This window comes from Canis lupus, chromosome 11 (assembly GCF_011100685.1).
Source record: "Canis lupus familiaris isolate Mischka breed German Shepherd chromosome 11, alternate assembly UU_Cfam_GSD_1.0, whole genome shotgun sequence".
Classification (NCBI taxonomy): Eukaryota; Metazoa; Chordata; class Mammalia; order Carnivora; family Canidae; genus Canis; species Canis lupus.
The window spans coordinates 22,102,862-22,108,861 of NC_049232.1; the positions used below are offsets into that span (position 1 = coordinate 22,102,862).

General features: G+C 51.3%; 1 long non-coding RNA gene across 1 annotated transcript in view; it reads right to left on the reverse strand.

The window, feature by feature from the left end:
- LOC111098026 overlaps positions 1–5,470 on the reverse strand; it is a 123,877-nt gene extending 118,407 nt beyond the window's left edge. Inside the window, exon 1 of the long non-coding RNA XR_005366678.1 lies at positions 5,327–5,470. This is a non-coding gene — a long non-coding RNA (uncharacterized LOC111098026). The remainder of the gene's footprint in view (positions 1–5,326) is intronic.
- Between the last annotated feature and the right edge of the window lie 530 nt (positions 5,471–6,000).

The following is a 6,000-nucleotide window of genomic DNA, read 5'->3' on the forward strand; positions in this document are numbered from 1 at the left end:
CCCCACCTTCAAGACCTAATCATCTCCCAAAGGCCCTGCCTGCTAATGCCATCACCTTGGGGACTAGATTTCATCATATGAATTTTGGGGAGACACCAACATTAGTCTATGACACTGGAATGCGTTTGATAATAAATAAACTAGGGAAGACACTGCAACATCTTAAAAGGGTAAAGTGTTGCCACATGTTGGCATGAAAATATCTCCAAGGTGTATTGTTCAGTGGTGGAAGCAATTTGCAAACAATAAAAACCAAATGATACTATTGATGTTCAGAAACACACACCAAAATTCTGTGTGTGTAAATTCACGAGGATGGTCTGAAAGAAGACACCACAGAGTAACTGTGGTCTTTACTCCACAAGTGGGAGGGAAGTGTCCTCAGGGGGACTTTTACTTTCTCCACAAGCACAGGAGACGACTATGCAGGCTCTGGACCAGCCTGCCTGGTTCTAAGTCCAGCTGTGGAGCCCCCGTACCCCAGCCCTCCGTCTTATCTTCCGTAAACCAAGGATAGTAAGATTTATGTCATTGCTTTGCATGAGGATTAGTAATATATACACATATACACAAACACATCCACACACGTCTAAGATCAGTGCTGTGTGTTCACTATTATCATCCATACTGTTTGCTTAACAAGGAATCAATTCATGTACTCATTGTGTAATTGTTTTTGGAAGAAGGAAAAGGAAAAAAAGAATTAAAACCAAGAAGGGGGATCCCTGGGTGGCGCAGCGGTTTAGCGCCTGCCTTTGGCCCAGGGCGCGATCCTGGAGACCCGGGAGTCCCACGTTGGGCTCCCGGTGCATGGAGCCTGCTTCTCCCTCTGCCTGTGTCTCTGCCTCTCTCTCTCTCTCTCTCTCTCTCTCTCTCTCTCACTGTGTGCCTATCATAAATAAAAAAAAATTTTTTTTAAATTTAAAATAAATAAATAAATAAATGAATAAATAAATAAATAAATAAATAAATAAATAAATAAATAAATAAAACAAACCAAGAAGGGACAAAATGTAACAAAGTGGCCCAGCAAGACATGACTCCAGACACACAGGAGCAACCCAAGGAAGAGCTGACCAAGCTGACCACAGAGAGGCCCAAGGCAAAAGGAACAGCACCCTGGATTGGAGCCCAGAGCCTGGCCCTGCCACTCCTGAGCTGGGTGACCCTCACCCAGACCTGCCTCTCCGAGCCTCAGTCTCTATACCTGTACTGTGGGAGGGGGAGGGGGGGAAGAGGGAAGGACACCAGACTCAGAAGAGGGGGTTGCCCACTGTGCCAGTCCCACCTGCTCTCAGGCTGTGTCTCCAGTTCCCTGCTCACTGGGTTGGGTCCAAGAGCCCACTTGTGAGTACAGGGGGGTCCAGACTGCCAAGCCCACAGCCTGCTGGGGGCCCAGGTCCTGCCATCACACAGTCCCCTCCTCCTGCCATCTGGAGGCCCCCAAGATCTCATTGTCCCCCAGCCTAGACACGGTCCCCTTTCTCCCACCGGGGCTGGCCGGTCCTTCCCCAGCATGGAGAAATGCGAGGCATCAACGGCCCCGTCTTCCCGAGAGGGCTCCTCTGCCAGGTTCCAGCCTGGCCCGAGCCTGCGAGCCAACTCGTCCTCTGCCTGCAGGCCCAAGGGCTGCGTCTGGAGTCTGGGACAGCATGGCAGCTGCCACCCTCTGACCGAATGTCCCGGTTGCTCCCCGCGCCACCTCACTGAGGACCGGGCTTCCCGTCCGGGCTGCAGCCAGAGCTGCCCTGCAGAGCCCACAGGTGCCCACTCACAGACTCCCTCCCTTCGAAACACTCCACACAAAGGCGCTTTTTATCTGGTCCAAAAACATGCTTTAAAAGCTTTAAAAGTCTTTGCAGTGGTTTCCCATGTTCTAGTCTCTTTCAGATGATAATAGTTTTAATTATAACAATCATTACAGCATAATACCTTCAATTTAGGCAATCAGCTCCATTCAGAATATTCAAATGGGGGAACGGTGTCTGGGCAAGCCAGGCTTTTTCGGCACTTGGTTTCAGAAAGCAGCTCTCTGGGCCCAGCAGGTGCTGGCTGCGACCCAGGGGCAGGAGACCCACTCTGCATGCAGCAGGTTGTGGGAGAAGTCCCAAGAGCCGGCCTAGAGGGAGCGCACAGGGATTCCAGCACAGAAATCCCCAGGCCTCCCCAGAAGAAACTCTGCAGCTCTCAGAGACCTACTGTGCTCCCTATTACCCAGAGACGAAGGCTCCAATTCCTCAGTCCTCTCCCATCCAACTCCAGCTCATCCTGAACAAAATCCCTGCACGCGCCACCTTTACCTGTCCTCTTCCCACATGCAAGACACAACTGCCACCACATATCAGGAACCAACTAGTCCAGGCACCATGCTAGCTAGCCAGGTGACCAGCTGTCCCAGTTTGCCTAGGCCTGTCTCCATTGCAACTCTAAACATCATTCATAGGAATGAACTCAATAAATGCCAACTGAGAGTCATAAAAATGTCCTGGGAGCCCCAAGGCTGGAGGAATAAGAAAGCTTCATTTAACTCATTCCACAAATATTCCCGAAGCACCTACTACATGCCAGACCCTGTTCTGCAAGCTACAAGCAGATAAGGGAATGAGACCAGGACTCCCTGTACTTGTGGAGCTCAGAGTGAGTGGAGGGGGAAGTGCCAGGAAAAGGTGTTATAAGTTAGCTGGGATCTGAACAAAGAATATAGGTTGTTCCAGGTCAAGAGCAGCCTTTGGTGGCTCAAAAACTGCCGGTCTGTGTCCTTGGATGTGAGAACAGAAAAGAGGGCCGGTGTTGGTGAACCACCCCCCCCACCCAACAATGGCTTCAGAGCAGACTCAGAACAGTGACAGAGCCAAGGGGTGGCTGGGGGAGTCTTTAAGACCCCCTAAGCTCCCTCATTGCCCCTACTCTTGACGAGACAGTTGACCATGTTTCCCTCTGTGTGAAGAGCCACACAGACACAGCTCATCTCTGGTCTACTCCTCCACAGACCCCTGCCCCTGAGTCTCTCCATCTGTGTAGGAACTCCAGAGCCTACAAGTGGGGGTTGCTGCCCCAAACCTTGGTAGGCAGAGTGAGGACTCTGGACTTAGTCTGGAGAGCTATCATCTGAACTTGGCTTTTGGAACAGCATGAGGATATTGCACAAATAGGATGTTTCCCCAGGGCCAGGCCTCTGCTCAGGGTTTCAGGGCTTACAGAATCACTGTCCTGAGAGTCACAGAGTCCAGCTCAAGCCCTGCCTCCTCCAGGAAGCACTCCCAGACTTCTATCTTCTTATCACTGGTGAGTCTGCATCCTCTTACCTCTTCAACTAGGCCCCAGATGTATTTCCAATTTTTCTAAGTGTGTTGTACATTCCCGGCTCTCTGCCCACTCTGGTCACTGTCTCAGACCCTGGCCTTCTCCTTGGGCTTGATAAAATGATGTAATGATGGAAATATCCCCACCACAGAGGCCACCTTAGGGATGCTTCCTCAACTCCCATCTCCACCTGTGTTTAGTTCATGGCAGCCACCGAGATACGCATTGCAGCCTTTTCATTTTTCACAGTAAAGACCCTTCCATGATACAAATAGAATCATTTCCCTCTAAGGGGCAGGGGTCCTGGGACTCATAAACCATAGGTCAACGATAAGCAATGTGTTTCTTTCAAATAAGCTACAGAGCCGGCTGCAGTTCCCCATAAATGTGCATGCTGGTGCCTAGCACACTCACCAACTGTCCTGTCTCAGAAGGTGTCACACACACAGCCCTCCCAGCCGTCTGCCACACTCACAGCTGCGCTACCTTGAGTGGGACACATCCTGCTCTCCCCTGCATTTCCAAAGTCTGGAAATGGACCCTGTCCAAGCTGACAGATGCCTGTTCTGCACCCAGTCTGCCCTTGACTTAGATGCTCTACTCATGAACCAAATTCCAGCTTACCGAGCGACCTGCCACCCAGGGGAAGAAGGGCCTCGGCCCATCCCAGCGCAATTATTTAGGGAAAGAAAGGTTGATGCTTGCCACTCCCCTGCTTGAAACCCTGGATTCCTGTGGTTCTCAGGATCAGAAGTCCCAGCTCACCAGCCCCAGAGGCCTTGTCACTGAACCGCCCCTGGCTGGCTAGCAATCCCCCCCTCGCCCCAGGATGCCAGCAGCTCCCAGAAGGCTGAGGCTCTTCCCTCTCCCAGGGCTTTGTCACTCTCTGGCTCTCCACCTGGCCAGTTCACCTTTCTGGGCCAGTTTAAATTTGGTTTCCTCTGAGAGGTCTTCCCTACTTCCTGTGTAATCCAAATTTACTCTCACTTTTAAGACGCAATCAGCACAGTTAGTTAGCAGAGAATCTGGAGTCCGAATCCCCAATTCAAATCCCAGGTCTGCCACTGACTAGCTTTGTGACAGCGGCCAAATTACCTAACCTCTCTGTGCCTCCACTTCCTCATCTGTGAAATGGAGCTAATCCACGGAATTGTTAGGCGAATCAAAGGACGTCATTCGCTTAAAGTGTTTTGAAGCGTGTGGAGTGCATAGTAAAAAAATCAGTGTCAGCTGTCACCATAATCATCATTTTCTACCTCCCATCCCCTTCTGGGCTTCGCCTGCATAGCCGGTCTCACAGTTGGTCACGGCGTGTCTGCTTGGTGGATATTTGCTGACTGCTTAGATGTCGGCTCCACAAATGAGAGCAACCTCGAAGCCTGGCGTGGTGCCTGGCGTGCAGAGGCACTCAATAATTAACACTTGATTAAAGAATAATCATTGCTGGCTGTCTCTGCCTTTAGGTAGGAGCAGATTGCGGAGAAGGGAAGTGGTCAGGATGGATGTGGCGAGACTTGCTGAGACCCCCACGGAGAGCCGGTTGGACTGGGCAGCCGGGGAGCCCACCGGGGGGCAGCTGGTCAAGAACCCCAGAGCTCAGAGTCAGGCTTCCCAGGCCCGAGGCCCAGCTCTGCCTCTGACCCCCTGTGGCCTTTGACAGGCTTCTTCAACAATCTTTGTCTGTAAAACCCCAGCGGGAAGCCTTCAGCAACAAGTGAAAGTGGTCTCCCCAAAGGGAAGAGTAAAGCAAGCCCCGGGGGCCCCTTTCCTGCTGGCCTGAGCTGGCTCCTGACCGGACTCAGCATCTGCATGGCCATCTGTACAGTATGTAAATCGACACAATTAATATTCTCCATCATCTTACTACAACCATTTTTCTTCACAAATGTGTTTGGTTTGAGAGAACAGGGCCTGTTCTGGAGGAGCATTTACATTTCATTATCTCTAAAAGCCTAACTACCGTAACTAATGCTAGATTAATAAGTAGCCCCATCGAACAACTATTTTAAACACGACCACTTACCGAGTCTCGCTGGCGGTGAGAAAGGAGGCTTTCAAACGGAGGCTATGGTCAGTCGAGTTAAGCGGGTCTAATTTCTGTATCTCCCACGAGAGACTCCGCATACTGTTCCACCAGAGCAAGTGAATCTCAGCCGAAGCCGTCCGTTTCCAGGCCTGGAATAAGGACCCAGTTAGGCCCGTGTGGGCCGCATGGGGTGTTCCCAACTCCCACACCCAGCAGGGCCCTGCCTGGGCTCTGAGCCGGATACCTAATTAGACAGGACCAGGTAATACTCCTTAGGGGCCGGAAGCCTCATGGGCAGCCTTAAGGATAAAGAAAACAACCGGCCAAGTTTAGAGACCCCAATGCCAGACTCTGGCTGGAGGCTCTGGGGCCATCTCCCGAGAGACAGTGTATGAGGCATGACGAGATAGCCACAGGTCCCCGGCTCTCTCTGGGCCTTCACCAGGTCTTGGAGCCTCCTGGAAGCATGTGCTCTGTAAATCCCAGCTGTTGCTCACTGGGGAGGTGTTCATTATTACCATTATTACCAAGTGAGAGGGCAGTCTCCCAGTGAACTACTGATTCAGGTAGAGGGTATGTTCCAGAAATCACCTCCTCTAAACTTGCATCCTACCTGACTCTTCCTCAGGTGCTCCAACATTTCAGCTCAAGCAATTATCTAGGCTTTAGCT